The sequence below is a fragment of the Arachis hypogaea genome, chromosome 20, assembly GCF_003086295.3.
Source record: "Arachis hypogaea cultivar Tifrunner chromosome 20, arahy.Tifrunner.gnm2.J5K5, whole genome shotgun sequence".
In the NCBI taxonomy this organism is placed as follows: domain Eukaryota; kingdom Viridiplantae; phylum Streptophyta; class Magnoliopsida; order Fabales; family Fabaceae; genus Arachis; species Arachis hypogaea.
Window position 1 is genome coordinate 22,537,081 of NC_092055.1, and position 20,298 is coordinate 22,557,378.

General features: G+C 35.9%; 1 non-coding gene across 1 annotated transcript; it reads right to left on the reverse strand.

Moving 5' to 3' along the window:
• Positions 1-19,800: 19,800 nt before the first annotated feature.
• Positions 19,801-19,907, reverse strand: LOC112787512 (small nucleolar RNA R71). Its single transcript, XR_003194922.1, has one exon. It is a non-coding gene; the product is annotated as a small nucleolar RNA R71 (small nucleolar RNA).
• Positions 19,908-20,298: the final 391 nt, after the last annotated feature.

The following is a 20,298-nucleotide window of genomic DNA, read 5'->3' on the forward strand; positions in this document are numbered from 1 at the left end:
ATTATTCTAATATAAAAAATTTGATTATTTTTCTATAAATATTTGATTATGTTAATAATGAATTATTTTTCTAAATAAATGTATAAAATAATATGTATAATATATATAAATACATAGTAATATCTAATTTGATAATTTATTTTTAATATTTATAACCCATTTTTGTATGAAATTTATCGATTTATTTACGTTACCATTTTTTCATATTGGAAAAAGGGTGCTAGTATGCTAGATTGCCTCTAGTATGTGTTTATTTAGGTGCCATTAAATTGATAAAAAAATAATTTTTTTTATATTTTAATGTGTTTGATAAATTTTAATAGTAAAAATAAAAATACTAAAAAAATAAAAAATATATCTTTTTTGAAAAGTTATAATTTATATGTTTTTAAAAAAATATTTTTTACATAATAAATAAATAAAAGTACTTTTATCTTATTTTACTCAAATATAATTGATAGATAAAAAGATCTTTTTAGATGAGATATCCAAACATAAAATTACTTTTACTTTTGTAAAAAATCTTTTTAGAGAATGGCGCCTAAACAAGCCCTATGTAGATTTGATAACTGTTGTAAAATAAATAAATAAAAAAAATAAATATAAAATAAAAACATATAAATAAAAAACTCTAAAATTAATATTCACTAATATTATTATCTCAATATAACTGAGATGATTCATATATATTCACTACTATTATATGTTGCAGCTTACATTTATAATAGAGTCAGAAAAATGTGTTTTATATATATTAGTATTGTGTATGTATTTTTTGTCTCAACCTATGCTTATTTATATATATATACAAAAAGTTATATTTTTAACCTTCATTAATTTTAGACTTCTTTTATAAACTGAATTCTTACTATTGAAAAATTAAATTGGAAAGATGAGCCGCCCATTAAATAGGCATCCATCCTTATCACAACACTTTCTTTTAGATGTTTATTTAGAATTATACCTCATTAAAACTTTACTAAAGAAAAATCCAATAGAAAAAATTTTAGTGAAAGAAAAATAGTACAATATCCTTTGAGGACTGCCTCATTAAAAACCTTGTCAAGAAAAATCCAATAGGGATAAAAATATGACCAAGGGAAAAAAGTACAATCTCCCCCTCTTGTCGATATTATTTAATATCTCAAAATCAACGCATCCCAATATGATGTACCAATCTTTCAAATGAGGATTTTGGAAGTGACTTTGTAAATAAATCTGCCAAATTATTGATTGAGCGGATCTGTTGGATATCAATTGTTCTTTGATTTTGAAGATAATGAGTGAAGAAGAATTTAAAAGAAATATGCTTTGTTCTATCACCTTTGATATATCCACCCTTAAGTTGAGCAATGCATACTGCATTATCTTCAAACAAAATATTAGAGCTATTTTATGATCAATCAATCCACATGATGACAGAATATATTGGATTATACTCCTGAGTCAAAAACACTCGTGACTTGCTTTATGTATCGCTAGTATTTCAGCATGATTAGATGATGTTGCTACTATAGTCTATTTTGTGGACCTCCATGATATAGCTGTACCATCATATGTGAATAAGTATCCTGTTTGAGATCTTCCTTTATGTGGATCAGACAGGTATCCTGCATCTGCATAGCCAACTAATTATGACTTGGATTCATATGTATAAAACAAATCCATATCAACTGTTCCATAAAGATATCAAAAAATTTGTTTGATTCCATTCCAATGTCTTCTGGTTGGAAATGAACTATACCTTGCTAGTAAATTCACAGCAAATGATATATTTGGTCGTGTATTATTAGCAAGATACATTAGTGCTCCAATAACACTGAGATATGGTACTCACGACCAAGGATATCTTTATTTTCTTCTTTAGGGCGGAATTGATCCTTTTCTGCATCCAAAGATCTTATGATCATTGGGGTATTTAATGGATGTGACTTATCCATATAAAATCTCTTTAAGATCTTGATCTTTTTTGTGTATATTATGTAATGAATAAAGATCCCTTTTTTGTATGCTCGATCTGTAGGCCGAGACAAAATTTAGTCTTTCTAAAATCTTTCATCTCAAACTTTTCTTTAGAGCTTTTATAATTGTTGGAATCTCTTCAGGGGTTCCAATGATATTTAAATCATCAATGTATACAGCAACTATAATGAATCCAGTGCAGATTTCTTTATAAAAATACATAGATAGATATCATCATTCTTGAATTCGTTTTTGGCTAGGTACTTAGTAAGACGATTATAATATATTCGTCCAGATTGCTCTAGACCATATAAAGATTTTTGCAATTTGACTGAGTATAACCCCTACGAATATTCATTAGATGGTTTAGATATCTTTAGTCCTTCTAGAATTTTCATATAGATATCACGATCTAATGATCCGTATAAATAAGTTGTCACTACATCCATTAGATGCATATGTAATTTATGATATGCGGATAAATTGACCAACTAATGTAAAATTATTGCATCTACTACAGGAAAATATGTTTTTTCATAATCTATAACGGGTTTTTGTGAAAAACTTTGTGCCACAAGTCGAGCTTTATAGCGTACAACTTCATTTTTCTCATTTCGTTTTCTCACAAATACTCATCTGTATCCAACAGAATTTACATCTTTTGGTGTATGGACTACATGTCCAAAGACTTCACGTTTTGCAAGTGAGTCTAACTCAGCCTTTATAGCTTCTTTCCATCTTGGCCAATCATTCCTTTGTCAACATTTTTTGACTGTTCTTGGTTTAAAATCCATACTTTTATGCATGATGTGTAATAACACATTATATGCAAATATTTTATTGATAATTATTTTATTTTGGTTCTATTTTTCTCATGTAGAGACATAATTTATTGAGACCTTATTATTTTCACAATTTTCAGAATTTTCAGGTACCTGAACGTCTTCTGACGTCAACACTATATCAGAATTTTAGACACTTAATGGTGTCTCTTCTATGTCTTTATCTTTTTCAACAAAAGTATTATTTGTCTTGATAATATCAAATGCCTCTCTTCTTTTTCGAGAATTTTTATTTTTAGAACCAATTGGTCTACTATACTTCTGGCATGTACTCGTTTCAGTAGCTATTTGTCCAACCGAAATATCAATTCGAATTGAGGTATTTTCAGCTAGTATGTAGAATTTGGTTATCCTCTTTGTATCATAAAATACATCAGACAATTCATTTGCTATTCTTTGTAAATGTATAATCTTTTGAACTTTTAGATCACATTGTTCTGATCATGAGCCTAGATGCATTAACAAATAGCATTTTAATTAAGTTCTTTCTCAAGTGGTTTATTCTCTCCCCCCAATGTTGGAAACATTAATTCATTAAAATGACCATCTGCAAATTGATCTTTAAACACATCTCCTATTTGTAACTCAAAATACTTCACTATAGAGGAAGAATCATATCCCACATAAATTCCTAATTTTTTTGGGGTCTCATTTTAGTACGAGAAAGTGGGACAACTAGAACATATATCGCACACCCAAATATTCTCAAATGAGAAATATTTGGCTGCTGGCCAAAAGTTAATTGTAGAAGAGAGAATTAAGGGTAACTTATTGGTCTCAAACGAATAAGTGCTGCAGCATGTAAAATCGCATGCCCCCAAACAGAAATAGGGAGATTTGTTTTCATAAGTAATGGTCTAGCAATTAATTGGAGGCATTTAATAAGTGATTTTGCTAACCCATTTTGTGTGTGAACATGAGTTACTGGATGTTTAACACTTATTCCGTTAGCCATACAATAAGCATCAAAGGATTGGGAAGTGAATTCACCAGCATTATCAAAGCAAATTGCTTTGATTGGATTTTATGGAAAATGTGCTTTTAATCGAATAATTTTAGCAAGTAATCTCACAAACGCCAAGTTGCAAGATGACAATAAGCACACATGTGACTATTTCGAGGATGCGTTTATTAGGACCATAAAGTATTTAAAAGATCCACATGGTGGATAAATTGATCCACATATATTTCCTTGAATTTTTTCTAGAAATTCAGGGGACTCAAACTTAATTTTTATTGGTGATGGTCTTACAATTAACTTTCTCTGAGAACTTGCAATACAATAGAATTCACTAGATTGAAGAACTTTCTGACTCTTTAGTAAATATTCATGGGAGTTTTCAATAATTCTTCATATCACAGTTGTTCCAGGATGTCCCAATCGATTATGCCAAATTATGAATTCATTTGGGCTTGTAAACTTCTAGTTTACAATGACATGTGATTCAATTGCACTGATTTTAGTATAATATAACTGGTTCATGAAATTGTGATCACACTTTTCACAACACCGAACAACTAACCAGCAAGTGCACTGGGTCGTCCAAGTAATACCTTACGTGAGTAAGGGTCGATCGCATGGAGATTGTCGGCTTGAAGCAAGCTATGGTCATCCTATAAATCTTAGTCAGGTGGATTCAATTGGTTATGAGTTTTGATAATTGAAAGATAAATAAAACATAAAATAAAATAAAGATACTTATGTAATTCATTGGTGGGAATTTCATATAAGCGTTTGGAGATGCTTTGTTGCTCCTGAACCTCTGCTTTCCTACTGTCTTCATCCAATGATGCATGCTCCCTTCCATAGCAAGCTGTATGATCCTCTTGGATGAAAAATACCAGGTACGGTTTCTGCACGGCTAATCAACTATCGGATTTCTCATCTCGGATGAAAAATACCAGGTACAGCTACCGCACGGCTAATCATCTGTCGGTTCTCATTAGCGTCGGAATAGGATCTCTCTATCCTTTTGCCCACTGTCACTGCGTCCAACATTCGCGAGTTTGAAACTCGTCACAGTGATCCCTTCCCAGATCCTACTCGGAATACCACAGACAAGGTTTAGACTTTTCAGATCTCAGGAATGCTGCCAATTGGTTCTAGCCTATACCACGAAGGTTCTAATCTCACGGACTCGGTCTGTGGATTAGAGACCCAAGAGACTATACTCCGGCTGTCGTCCAATGACTACGTTGAACATCATGTAGACCGCTTTGTGGTTGTTAGGCACGCGGATCTTGGTTAAGCGAGTAACGAAGATAGTGGGTGATTGTCACGGGTCACCCCTTCATTCTGACTTAACTGAATTAAGTACGAGAGTATATCTTGGAGAAGAAGTAGGCGTGAATTGAAAGAGAAACAATAGTACTTGCATTAATTCATGAAGAACAGCAGAGCTCCGCACCTTAATCTATGAGGTGTAGAAACTCCACCGTAGAAAATACACGAGAAAAAGGTCTAGGCATGACCATGTGGCCAGTCTCCTTAAAATGATCCAAGTCTCAAAGTCTAAGGACTAAACGTCCAGAGATATCTGAATACAATAGTAAAAAGTGCTATTTATACTAAACTAGTTACTAGGGATTACAGAAAATAAGTAACTAAGTGCAGATAGTGCAGAAATCCACTTCCGGGGCCCACTTGGTGAGTGTTTGGGATGAACTTTGAAGCTTTCTCGTGCATAGGCCATTCTTGGAGTTAAACTCCAACTTGGGTGCCAGTTTGGGCTTTTAACTCCAGTTCTGGCGTTTTACGCCAGAAAAGGGTCTCTGGTGGGCATTTAGACGTCAGTTTGGGCCATCAAATCTCAGGTAAAGTATGGACTATTATACATTTATGGAAAGCCCAAGATGTCTAATTTCTAACGCAATTGAGAGAGTGCCAATTGGGCTTTTGTAGCTACAGAAAATCTACTTCGAGTGCAGGAGGGTCAGAATCCAACAGCATCTGCAATCCTTTCTCAGCCTCTGAATCAGACTTATGCTCAGATCCTTCAATTTCAGCCAGAAAATACCTGAAATCACAGAGAAACACACAAACTCATAGTAAAGTCTAGAAATATGATTTTTGCATAAAAACTAATAAAAATATAATAAAAAATAACTAAAACATACTAAAAACTATGTAAAAATAATGCCAAAAAGGGTATAAATTATCCGCTCATCACAACACCAAAGTTAAATTGTTGCTTGTCCCCAAGCAACTAAAAATAAAATAGGATAAAAAGAAGATAAAATACAATAAATTCCAAAAATATCAATGAAGATTAGTTTCAATTAGATGAGCGGGACTAGTAGCTTTTTGCTTTTGAACTATTTTGGCATCTCACTTTATCCTTTGAAGTTCAGAATGATTGGCATCCATAGGAACTCAGAATTCAGAGTGTTATTGATTTTCCTAGTTCCGTATGTTGATTCTTGAACACAGCTACTTTATAAGTCTTGGCCGTGACCCTAAGCATTTTGTTTTCCAGTATTACCACCGGATACATAAATGCCACAGACACATAACTGGGTGAACCTTTTCAAATTGTGACTCAGCTTTGCTAGAGTCCCTAGTTAGAGGTGCCCAGAGCTCTTAAGCACACTCTTTTTGCTTTGGACCATGACTTTAACCACTCAGTCTCAAGCTTTTCACTTGGACCTTCATGACACAAGCACATGGTTAGGGACAGCTTGATTTAGCCGCTTAGGCCAGAATTTTATTCCTTTGGGCCCTCCTATCCATTAATGCTCAAAGCCTTGGATCCTTTTCACCCTTGCCTTTTAGTTTAAAGGGTTACTGGCTTTTTCTACTTGTTTTTTCTTTTTCTTTCTTTTTTTCCTTTATTTTTTGCATTTTTTTGCAAGTTTTTGCTTTTCACTGCTTTTTCTTGCTTCAAGAATCAATTTTATGATTTTTCAGATTATCAATAACATTTCTCCTTTTTCAATATTCTTTCAAGAGCCAACAATTTTAACATTCATAAACTTCACTATAAAAAATATGCACTGTTCAAACATTCATTTAGAACACAAAAAGTATTGCCACCACATCAAAATAATTAAACTATTTTCAAGATAGAATTCGAAATTCATGTACTTCTTTTTCTTTTTCAGAAAATATTTTTCATTTAAGAAAGGTGAAATATTTATGGGACATTTATAGCTTTAAGACATAGACATTAAACACTAATGATCATGTAATAAAGACACAGATATAGACAAAACATAAAGCATAGAAACTGAAAAACAGAAAAATAAGAACAAGGAAATTAAAGAACGGGTCCACCTTAGTGACGGTGGCTAGTTCTTCCTCTTGAAGATTCAGTGGAGTTCTTGAGCTCCTCTATGTCTCTTCCTTGCCTTTGTTGCTCCTCTCTCATGGCCTTTTAGTCCTCTCTAATTTCATGGAGGATGATGGAGTGCTCTTGGTGCTCCACTCTTAGTTGCTCCATGTTGGAACTCAATTCTCCTAAAGAGGTGTTGAGTTGTTCCCAATAGTTGTGTAGAGGGAAATTGATGAAGGACTTTCTCATGCTCTTGTTGAGGTCCATGAGTGGGCTCTCTTGTTTGCTCTATCCTCTTTCTAGTGATGGGCTTTTGAGATGAATCTCTCCATCTCCCATGACACGGAGTTGGAAGCAACTGCCTTTCTTTTTCTCTTTCTAGAGGTTTCTCCGGCCTTAGGTGCCATTAATGGTTATGGAAAAACAAAAAACAAAGCTTTTTCCTACACCAAACTTAAAAGGTTTGCTCGTCCTCGAGCAAAAGAAAAAAGAAAGGAGTAGAAGAAGAAAAAATGGAGGAGATAGGGGGTGTGTTGATTTCGGCCAGTGGGGGGGGGTTTAAGTGTTTATGAAGTGTAAAATTGAAGGTGGTAAGGAGGGGTATTTATAGGGTAAGAGAGAGAGGAAAGTCGTGTATGAAGGGGTTGGGTTTGGGAGGGAAATTTTTTGAATTTGAATGGTGAGGTAGGTGGGGTTTTATGATGGGTTTTTGGAGAAGAGTGGATGGATGTGAGTGGTGAAGAGATTATGGGGAAGTATTGATGTGATTGGTCAAGGATATTTGGGGAAGAGTGTTATGGAAAGGTGTGAAGAGGAGAGAGAGTGAGTTGGGGTAGGTGGGGATCCTGTGGGGTCCACAGATCCTGAGGTGTCAAGGAATTCTGGTCCCTGCACCTTTCTGGCGTTTAAACGCCCTTTGTGTGCTATTTCTGGCGATTAACGCCAACTTTGCTACCTTTTCTGGCGTTAAACGCTAGGCTGATGCCCTTTTCTGGCGTTTAACGCCAACCAGACACCCTTTTCTGGCGTTAAACGCCAGTCTGTCTGCCAATTATGGCGTTTAACGCCAGCCAGACAGCCAGACACCCTTTTCTGGCGTTAAACGCCAGTCTGTCTGTTAATTCTGGCGTTTAACGCCTAGAATGCTGCCAGACTGGGCGTTAAACGCCCATTCTGCTATCCTTACTGGCGTTTAAATGCCAGTAAGCTTGTTGACGAACTGATTTCTATCGGTAAAGAAATTCACAAATATATGATCGTGTTGTAAGTATAGTTTCTGAACCAACAAAAAATCCTTTCGTGCAAACGTTTTGGTTGTCATAAGTAACAAACCCCTTTAAAATTGATAACCGAAGTATTTAAACCTCGGGTCGTCTTCTCAAGGAATTGCAGGGAGGTATGTTCTTATTATTGGTTATGAGTCTTGTAAATTGGGGGTTTTGAAAGTAAGAAACAGATAATTTAAATGACAAGAAAGATAAATAAATGATTATAAAATAAACTCTTGGCAAGGTATGAAAATTCGGAAGTCCTATCCTAGTTATCCTTATCGATGATGATGAGAATTGAGTTTGATCCCACTTAGTTAACCTTTACTAAAGCAAAGGAAAGTCAAGTGGACTAATTAGCGTGATCCCCAAGTCCTAGCCAATTTCTAAGAAAGGACTAGAGTTAGTAGAATTCAAGTCAATTAGTGAAGATAACAATTATCAATCACGATGAGTTTGATAACTCAAGAATCTCCAGTTAATCAATTAAAGCCAAGAATATAAAAAGCTAAATAAGAATCATATATCTGAAATACCTCAAATAGCATTAATAAAAGGAATCAAATCTAACATGGAAAAGTTCATAAGTTAAATTGGGAAAATAAAAGGAACATTGAACCTGGAAATTGAGAAGAAGAAATCCTAAATCCTTTAAGAGGAATCCTAATCCTAAATCCTAAGAGAGAGGAGAGAGCCTCTCTCTCTAAAAAAACTACATCTAAATTATGAAAAGTGAATAATTGAATGTCTCCTCATGAATGGATGCATTCCCCCACTTTATAACCTCTAATCTGTGTTTTCCGAGCCAAAAACTGGGTCAAAAATAGCCCAGAAATCGCCCCCAGCGATTTCTGGTACGTACAGGTCGCGGGAAAGTGACGTGGAAGCTTCATCCACGTGTTCGCGTCACCTGGCTTCAGGTCATCTATGGCAAATTATATATCTTTGTGAAGCCCCGGACATTATCTTTCCAACGCAACTGGAACCATCTCATTTGAACCTCTGTAGCTCAAGTTATGACTGTTTTAGTGCGAAGAGGTCAGGCTAGACAACTTAGCAATTTCTTCAACCTCTTGTATTCCTTCCACTTTTGCATGCTTCCTTTCCATCCTCCAAGCCATTCCTGCCCTGGAGTCTCTGAAATCACTTAACACACATATCAAGGCATCGAATGGTAATAAGAGAGGATTAATATTAGCAAATATAAGGCCCAAAGAAGCATGTTTTCAATCATATCACAAAATCAGGAAGGAAAACGTAAAACATGCGAATTGTATGAATAAGTATAAGAATAATGGATGAAATCCACTCAATTAAGCACAAGATAAACCATAAAATAGTGGTTTATCACCTATCCTCCAGGATGTGCTGTTTTTGATGCTGCTTTTGATTCCGCTTTAATTCTGCAGCTGTTTTTGTGACTCCACATGATCATCTACCTAAAGGAAACATAACATGACAATGGAAAACAAATTTCTATAAATAAATATAATTAAAGAACATTGGGTTGCCTCCGAATAAGCACTTCTTTAATGTCAATAGCTTGACAGTGAGCTCTTAGAGAGCTTCACAGAGACTCAGAGCTTAATGGTGGCCTCCCAACACCAAACTTAGAAGATGAGTGTGGGGGCTCTATTTGACTCTATATTGAGAGAAGCTTTTCATGCTTTCTCTCCATGGTTACAGAAGAAAATCCTTGAGCCTTTAAACACAAGGTAGTCCTCATTCAATTGAAGGACTAACTCTCCTCTGTCCACATCAATCACAGCTCTTACTGTGGCTAGGAAGGGTCTTCCAAGGATGATGGAATCATCCTCATCCTTCTCAGTGTCTAGGATTATGAAATCAGCAGGGATGTACAGGCCTTCAACCTTCACTAAGACATCCTCTACAAGTCCATAAGCCTATTTTATTGATTTGTCTGCCATCTCTAGTGAGACTCTTGCAGCTTGTACCTCAAAGATCCCTAGTTTCTCCATTACAGAGAGTGGCATGAGGTTTATTCCTGACCCCAGGTCACATAGAGCCTTCTCAAAGGTCATGGTGCCTATGGTACAAGGTATTAAGAACTTTCCGGGATCTGGTTTTTTCTGAGGTAATTTCAGTTGAACCAAGGCATTCAGCTCATTGATGAGTAATGGAGGTTCATCCTCCCAAGTCTCATTACCAAATAACTTGGTATTCAGCTTCATGATTGCTCCTAGATACTGAGCAACTTGCTCTTCAACAATATCTTCATCCTCTTCAGAGGAGAAATACTTATCATAGCTCATGAATGGCAACAGTAAGTTCAGTGGAATCTCTATGGTCTCTATATGAGCCTCAGATTCCTTTGGTTCTTCATTAGGGAACTCCTTAGTGGTCAGTGGATGTCCATTGAGGTCTTCCTCACTGGAAATCACTACCTCTTCCTCCTCTATAGGTTCGGCCACTTTGGGTATATTGATGGCCTTGCACTCTCTCTTTGGATTCTCTTCTATATTGCTTGGGAGAGCACTAGGAAGAGTTTCAGTAACTCTTTTACTCATCTGACCCACTTGTGCCTCGAAATTTCTGATGGAGGACCTTGTTTTAGTCATGAAACTAAGAGTGGTCTTAGATAGATCAGAGACTATGGTTGCTAAGTCAGAGAGGCTCTGCTTAGAATTCTCTGTTTGTTGCTCAGAAGATGATGGAAAAGGCTTGCTATTGCCAAACCTATTTCTCCTACCATCATTATTATTGAAGCCTTATTGAGGCTTCTGTTGATCCTTCCATGAGAAATTAGGATGATTCCTCCATGAAGGATTGTAAGTGTTTCCATAGGATTCCCCCATGTAATTCACCTCTTCCATTGCAGGATTCTCAGGGTCATAAGCTTCTCATTCAGAGGAAGCTTCTTTAGTACTGCCGGATGCAGCTTGCATTCCAGTAAGATTCTGAGAAATAATATTGACTTGCTGAGTCAATATTTTATTCTGAGCCAATATGGCATTCAGAGTATCAATCTCAAGAACTCCTTTCTTCTGAGTCATCCCATTATTCACAGAATTTCTTTCAGAAATGTACATGAACTGGTTGTTTGCAACCATTTCAATAAGTTCCTAGGCTTCTGCAGGTATTTTCTTCAGATGAAGAGATCCACTAGCAGAGTGGTCCAATGACATCTTGGACAATTTAGACAGACCATCATAGAATATACATAAGATGCTCCATTCTGAAAGCATGTCAGAAGGACACCTTCTGATCAATTGCTTGTATCTTTTCCTAGCTTCATGGAGGGATTCACCTTTCTTCTGTCTGAAGGTTTGGACTTCCACTCTAAGATTGCTCATTGATAAACTCCATTTTTAGGGTTTATACTGTGCTTAATCTAGTGGATTTTATCCATTATTCTCACACTTATTCATACAATTCGCATATCTTACATTTTCCTTCCTGATTTTGAGCTATGGTTGAAAACATGCTTCTTTGGTCTTAATTTAGCTAATCTTAATCCTCTTTTATTACCATTCGATGCCTTGATATGTGTGTTGAGTGATTTCAGGGTTTACAGGATAGGAATGACTTAGAGGATGGAAAGGAAGCATGAAAAAGTGGAAGGAATACAAGAAACTGAAGGAACTGCTAAAGTTGTCCAGCCTGACCTCTTCGCACTCAAACGGTCATAACTTGAGTTACAAAGGTCCAAATGAGGCGATTCTAGTTGCAATGGAAAGATAACATCCGGGGCTTCGTAAAGATATATAATTTGTTATAGCTTCCTGATGAGCGGATAATTTATACGCTTTTTGGCATTATTTTTACATAGTTTTTAGTATGATTTAGTTAGTTTTTAGTATACTTTTATTAGTTTTTAATTAAAAATCACATTTCTGGACTTTACTATGAGTTTGTATATTTCTCTATGATTTCAGGTAATTTCTGGCTGAAATTGAGGGACCTGAGCAAAAATATGATTCAGAGGCTGAAAAAGGACTGCAGATGCTGTTGGATTCTGACCTCCCTGCACTCAAAGTGGATTTTCTGGAGCTACAGAAGTCCAAATGGCGCGCTCTCAATTGCGTTGAAAAGTAGAAATTCATGTTTTTCCAGTAATATATAATAGTTCATACTTTGCCCGAGTTTAGATGACGCAAACTGGCGTTCAACGCCAGTCCTCTGCCCTATTCTGGCGTTAAACGCCAGAAACAGGTTACAAGTTAGAGTTAAACGCCCAAAACAGGTTACAACCTAGCGTTTAACTCCAGAAACAGCCTAGGCACGTGTAAAGCTCAAGTCTCAACCCTAGCACACACCAAGTGGGCCCCGGAAGTGGATTTATGCACTATCTATCATAGTTTACTCATTTTCTGTAAACCTAGGTTACTAGTTTAGTATTTAAACAACTTTTAGAGATTTATTTTGGACCTCATGACATTTTCACGTTGGACATTGTATCTCTACGGCATGAGTCTCTAAACTCCATTGTTGGGGGTGAGGAGCTCTGCTGTGTCTCGATGAATTAATGCAATTATTTCTGTTTTCTATTCAAACACGCTTGTTTCTATCTAAGATGTTCATTCGCACTTCAATATGATGAATGTGATGATCCGTGACACTCATCACCATTCTCAACCTATGAACGCGTGTCTGACAACCACTTCCGTTCTACCTTCAATTGAATGAGTATCTCTTGGATTCCTTAATCAGAATCTTCGTGGTATAAAGCATCTCCAAAACTCCAACATATTCTCCATTACTGCATAACAAGTATTTAATTCATGCTCTTTTATTTTTCACAATCCAAACTGATAATTATAATTGATATCCTGACTAAGAATTACAAGATAACCATAGATTGCTTCAAGCTAACAATCTCCATGGGATTCGACCCTTACTCACGTAAGGTATTACTTGGACGACCCAGTGCACTTGCTGGTTAGTGGTACGAGTTGTGAAAAGTGTGATTTACAATTCGTGCACCAAGTTTTTGGTGCCGTTGCCAGGGATTGTTCGAGTTTGGACAACTGACGGTTTATTTTGTTGCTTAGATTAGGAAAAATTTTTCTTTTTGGTTTAGAGTCTTCTATTATTGTTTTTGGTTGAAAATTTTTTTTAAATCCTTATTTTCTTTTTAAATTTTTCGAAAACTTTATAAACTAATAATTGAGTTTTTCTGTTTGAGTTTAGTTTCATATTTTAAGTTTAGTGTCAATTGCATGTTTTTATTTTCTTTTAAATTTTCGAATTTGTGTTCATTGTTCCCTCTTAATCTTCAAGTTGTTCTTGTTTATTTTCCTTGTTTGATCTTTAGTTTTTCTTGTTTTGTGATTTTTCTTGTTTTTCTTGTGCATTTTCGAATTATTAGTATTCAAAAAAAAAGAAGAAAAATAATAATAGTTTTTCTCTGTTTAATCCTTGCATTTGTTGAATGTATCTATGTCCTTGTGAATAGTTGCTCCTGTGAGTCTTTCTTTCTAAAATCTTTTCAAAAATAATATTTCTTTGATTAAATCTTGTGTCAAGCTTTAAGTTTGGTGTTTTCTTGTTAGTTCTTATTTAATTTTCGAAAATTTATTTTTGGTTTTCTAAAAATTTTAAGTTTGGTATTTTTTTTAAGTTCTTGAGTCCTTTGAGTCTTTGAATTTTTGTTCTTCGTGTTCTTGTGAATCTTCAAGGTGTTCTTGAGTCTTGCTTGTGTTTTGATCTTAAAATTTTTATGTTTGGTGCTCCTTGGTGTTTCTCCTCCAAATTTTCAAAAATAAGGAGCATTAGATCTAAAAATTTTAAGTTCTGTGTCTTTTTATTGTTTTTCTCTTTCCTCATTGAATTCAAAAATATATTTTTCCTTTATTTTAATTGATTTTTCGAAAATTACCTTTAAAAATTCAAATTTTTATTTTAAAAATCAAATCTTTTCAAAATTCAAAATCTTTTCCAAAAATCATATCCAAAGTTTTCCCAATCTTCTTAATTAAGCAATTACTTTCATTTTCAAATTTAGTTTTCTCTTGGATTTTGAAATTTACATTCTAATTTCTAATTATTTTATTTTATCTTATTATTTTTAATTATCTTAATAATTTGGTTTATTCTACTTAAATAAAATAAAAAATAAAAATATATTTTCTTTGCAAGTCATATCAATTTCATTTTATCCATCATGGATCTAAGTGGAAACGAACAGTCCAGAAGGACTCTGGGGTCATATGGTAATCCCACTGCTGTTGTATATGGGAGTAGTATCTGTATACCTCCCATCAAAGCAGGCAGTTTTGAGCTAAATCCTCAACTCATTGTCATGGTGCAGCAAAACTGCCAGTATTCCGGTCTTCCACAGGAAGAACCTACTGAGTTTCTGGCATAATTCTTGTAAATTGCTGACACAGTACGTGACAAGGAGGTGGATCAGGATGTATACAGACTGTTACTATTTCTGTTTGCTGTAAAAGATCAAGCTAAAAGGTGGTTAAATAACCAACCCACAGCAAGCATAAGGACATGGAAACAGTTATCAGACAAATTCCTGAATCAATATTTCCCTCCAAAAAGGATGACACAGCTAAGGCTGGACATCCAAGGCTTTAAACAAGAAGATGATGAATCCCTTTATAATGCCTGGGAAAGGTATAGAGGGATGCTAAGGAAATGCCCCTCTGAAATGTTTTCAGAGTGGGTGCAATTAGACATCTTCTACTATGGGCTTACAGAAGGAGCTCAGATGTCCCTAGACCACTCAGCTGGTGGATCTATACACATGAGGAAAACTATTGAAGAGGCTCAAGAGCTTATTGATATAGTTGCTAGAAACCAGCATCTGTACATAAGTAATGGGTCCTCCATAAAAGAAGAAGCCAAAGCAGTGCCCACTGAACTTGGTCCTCCAGAACAAGTTGCTGAACTCAATCAACAATTGTGCTTTCTAACAAAATAGCTAGCGGAATTTAAGGAGATGCTACAAGACACTAAAAATGCTATAAAATATGGAGGCACAATTGAATCAGACAAAACAGCAATTATCAAAGCAGATAACAGATGAGTGCCAGGCAGTTCAATTAAGAAGTGGAAAAACATTAAATACCTCACTTCAGAGCAGCAGAAATCCAAGAAAAGAACAACTGACAGAGGATGAGCAAAATATTATACAAAATCTCTCTGAGGATAGTAAGAGCCCAGAGAGGAACAATTTTGGCGTTCAAACGCCAGAGACAAGCAAGGAGCTGGCGTCAAACGCCCAATGGAAGCCCAGTTCTGGCATTCAAATACCAGAAACAGGTAAGAAGCTGGCGTCCAACGCCAATCAAGCTTCTAACCCTGGCATCCAAACGCCAGTGAGGGATCAGACACACATAAGTGCTGATAGCAACCCCTCTAAAAAGGCTTCTCCAACCACCTCTGTAGGAAATAAACCTGCAGCAACTAAGGTTGAGGAATACAAAGCCAAAATGCCTTATCCTCAAAAACTCCGCCAAGAGGAGCAGGATAAGCAATTTGCCCGCTTTGCAAACTATCTCAAGACTCTTGAAATAAAGATTCCGTTTGCAGAGGCACTTGAGTAAATACCCTCTTATGCCAAGTTCATGAAAGAGATCTTGATTCATAAGAAGGATTGGAGAGAAACTGAAAGAGTTCTCCTCACTGAAGAATGCAGTGCAGTCATTCTGAAAAGATTTCCAGAAAAGCTTAAAGATCCCAGGAGCTTTATGATACCATGCGTATTATAGGGTAATTGCACCAAGACAGCTTTATGTGATCTTGGGGTAAGCATCAACCTAATACCTGCATCCACTATCAGAAAACTTGGTTTAACTGAAGAAGTCAAACCAACCCGAATATGTCTCCAACTTGCTGATGGATCCATTAAATACCCATCAGGCGTGATTGAAGACATGATTGTCAGAGTTGGGCCATTCGCCTTCCCCACTGACTTTGTAGTGCTGGAAATAGAGGAGCACAAGAGTGCTACTCTCATTCTAGAAAGACCTTTCCTAGCAACTAGACGAACTCTCATTGATGTCCAAAAGGGGGAAGTAACCCTGAGAGTCAATGAGGATGAGTTTAAGTTGAATGCTGTCAAAGCCATGCAGCATCCAGACACACCAAGAGACTGCATGAAAGTTGATCTTATTGACTCTTTGGTAGAGGAGATCAACATGGCTGAGAGTCTCGAATCAGAGCTGGAAGACATCTTTAAAGATGTTCAGCCTGATCTAGAGGATTCAGAGAAATTGAAAGAGCCTCTGAAACTTCCTCAGGAAGAGGAAAAACCTCCTAAACCCGAGCTTAAACCATTACCACCATCCCTGAAATATGCATTTCTGGGAGAAGGTGACACTTTTTCGGTGATAATAAGCTCTGCTTTAAATCCCCTGGAAGAGGAAGCGCTGCTTCAAGTGCTAAGGACACACAAGACAGCTCTTGGGTGGTCCATAAGTGATCTTAAGGGCATCAGCCCAGTAAGATGCATGCACAAGATCTTATTAGAGGACGATGCTAAGCCAGTGGTTCAACCACAGAGGCGGCTAAATCCAGCCATGAAGGAAGTGGTGCAGAAAGAGGTCACCAAATTACTGGAGGCTGGGATTATTTATCCTATTTCTGATAGCCCCTGGGTGAGCCCTATCCAAGTTGTCCCAAAAATGGGAGGCATGACAGTGGTTCATAATGAAAAAAATGAACTAGTTCCTACAAGAACAGTTACAGGGTGGCGCATGTGTATTGACTACAGAAGGCTCAATACAGCCACCAGAAATGATCATTTTCCTTTACCATTCATAGACCAGATGCTAGAAAGACTAGCAGGTCATATTTATTACTGCTTTTTGGATGGCTATTCAGGTTACAACCAAATTGCAGTAGATCAACAAGATCAAGAGAAAATAGCATTTACATGCCCATCTGGAGTATTTGTCTACAGAAGGATGCCAATTGGGCTATGTAATGTACCTGTAACCTTTCAGAGATGCATGCTTTCTATTTTCTCTGATATGGTGGAAAAATTTCTGGAAGTCTTCATGGATGACTTCTCAGTATATGGAGACTCATTCAGCTCCTGTCTTGATCACTGATGCGTGAGCATCTTGTCTATCTTTTCCTAGTGAATTTGCATCTAATTTGTTGAATTTAATTAAGAATTAATTATATTTTAGCCACTATGGATGCTATTTTGAGTTTTGTGCAATTTTATTTATTTTAGGTAGCATTCGGATGGATTTGATGAAGTTTCTGCAGAGAAAAAGAAGAAACCAAGGAGATGACCAGCGAATACCGACGCGGACGCATGGCTCACGCGACCGCGCGGAATAGAGGAAATCGCAATGACGCGATCGCATGCCTGACGCGAACCCATGGACGACGCGGACGCGTCACATGAGCGATCTACAGAATTAATAGAAAACGCTGGGGGCGATTTCTGGGCTGTTTTGACCCAGTTTCTAGCCCATAAAACACAGATTAGAAGCTGCAGAATGGACAAATCAAATGGTCCCCATCTATTCATTGAAGATTTGATTATTTAAATTAATTCAAATTTAGATTCAAATTTGAATTCTAGGAAAAGATATTATTTTAATTTTTAGTTTTAGATGTTAGATTTTAAATTTATTAGGATTAGTTATAAAAAGGGATCTGATGCCATCAGATTGTAACTCGGTACATTTGGACTTGAATCCTTATTTTCTCTTTTCCATGAGCAACTAAACTTCCACTGTTAAGGTTAGGAGCTCTGTCTATTTCTATGGATTAATTTTATTGCTTTTACTATTTTAATTTATGTTTTGATTTATATTTCAATAATTGTTTTCGTTCTTTATTTTATGAATTTGGGTGGAATGGAAGTATGACCCATGTTCTATTTGAGTTCTTGTAAAACTTGGAAAAGTTCTTTACTTGAACAATAGCTTGAAAACATATTATCCTGAATTTCTAATTGTTTGTATTTAACGGGATACGTGACATATAATCCCTTTATCTTTGAATAATTAGGATTCTTGTGGCATATAAACTAGGATTCGATCATCACCCTCTAATTGGAATTAATTGACCAAGGAATTGACAGTTGATGAATTTTAGAGGAAACTAGGAAGGTCTAAGGAATTAGGGTCTAGTCATAAATAGTTTGCCATGAATTAAATCTTACATGATTAAAATAGTTAGTAAGAAAAATAAATCAGGAAAATAGTTAACTCTAAAACCTTAACTGTCTTCTCCATATATTATTCCCAACTTAATTACTTGCCCTTCTTCAATATTTTTGATATTGTTTAATGTCTTTTATATTGCATCTCAAACACTATTTTCTGCTTGTCTAAATAATCCTATCAAACGCTATTGTTGCTTAATCCATCAATCCTCGTGGGATCGACCCTTACTCACGTAAGGTATTACTTGGTACGATCCGGTGCACTTGCCGGTTAGTAAGTGTGGTTGTAAAATACCGCACCAAGTTTTTGGCGCCGTTGCCGAGGATTGATTACGATTAACAACTATTAGTTATTTGATTGCTTAGATTAGGCATTTTAATTTTTATTTTAATTAAATTTTTCTTTTAAATTTTCGAAAAAAAAATTTTCTTTTTTACGTTTATATTTTTTTCTTTTACGTTACACTTTCCTTTTTCTTTCTTTCGTTCCCCCTCCCCTGTTACGTTTTCCTTTCTTTTTTTTTTCTTTTATTATTTAAAAAAAATAATAATAATAAAAAAATAAATAAAAAAATTATATATATATATATATATATAAAATTATTTACAAATATTTTTAATTTTTGAATTTAAGTTTGGTGTTATCCAGTTAATTTTATTTTAAACTTTCCTGTTTATTTTTTCTTTAAAAAATTTTCGAAATTTTTTATCTATTTATTTAGTAATTTTTATTTTATTATTTTACACAGGTTACCTCACAGGGACTTCTCTGCACTCTGACGTAGAGAGTCCCATTTTTTCTTGTTTTCTGCTTGTGTATGCGCAGGAATAGAGACAAAGAACATCTTTTAGACTTTGATCCTGAACCTGAAAGAACTTTCAGGCAACGTTTACAACAAGCAAGACTTGGCAAGGCTGCAGAATCCACTATGGCAAATAATAATGCTAATGCCAATGTGGTAAATCCGAATGGGGATGATCAACAGAGGAGAGTGCTTGGCTCTTATTCTGCCCCTACTGCAGATCTTTATGGAAAAAGTATTGTGGTGCCTCCTATAAATGCAAACAACTTTGAGTTGAAGCCACAATTGGTCACCTTGGTGCAACAGAATTGCCAATATCATGGACTTCCTCATGAAGATCCAAATCAGTTCATATCTGATTTTCTGCAGATATGTGATACTGTGAAGACAAATGGAGTGAATCCAGAGGTGTACAGACTCATGCTTTTCCCGTTTGCTCTGAGGGATAAAGCAAAGCTATGGCTAGATTCCCAACCAAAGGAGAGTCTGAATACTTGGGAAAAGGTCGTTACTGAATTTCTTACTAAATTTTTCCCACCAAAGAAGCTGACTAAGCTTAGGTTGGAGGTTTAGACTTTCAGACAGAAGGAGGGTGAAACTCTTTATGAAGCTTGGGAGAGATACAAGCTACTGACTAGGCAATGCCCTCCAGACATGTTCTCCAAATGGACCCAACTAGATATCTTTTATGAAGGCTTGGGTGAGATGTCCAAGATGAGCTTAGATACTTCTGCAGGCGGTTCATTGCACAAGAAGAAATCACCCAAACTTTGGGTGGAGGGACCAACCTCAGAGACCTCAGAACTTCAACAATAGTTCTCAGGGTGGTTTTCAGTAGAACAATGATTTGGAAGCAATATTGACAGGTTTTAGACAGGAAACCAAAGCATCCATCAAGAACTTGGAGATTCAAATGGGTCAATTAACCACAAAGGTTAATGAAATTGATCAGAGGACCACTAATAGCCTTCCTGGTAACACAATTCCAAATCCAAGAGAGGAATGCAAGGCTATCACCGTAATAAGTGAACAAGTGGCAAGTACGGAAGC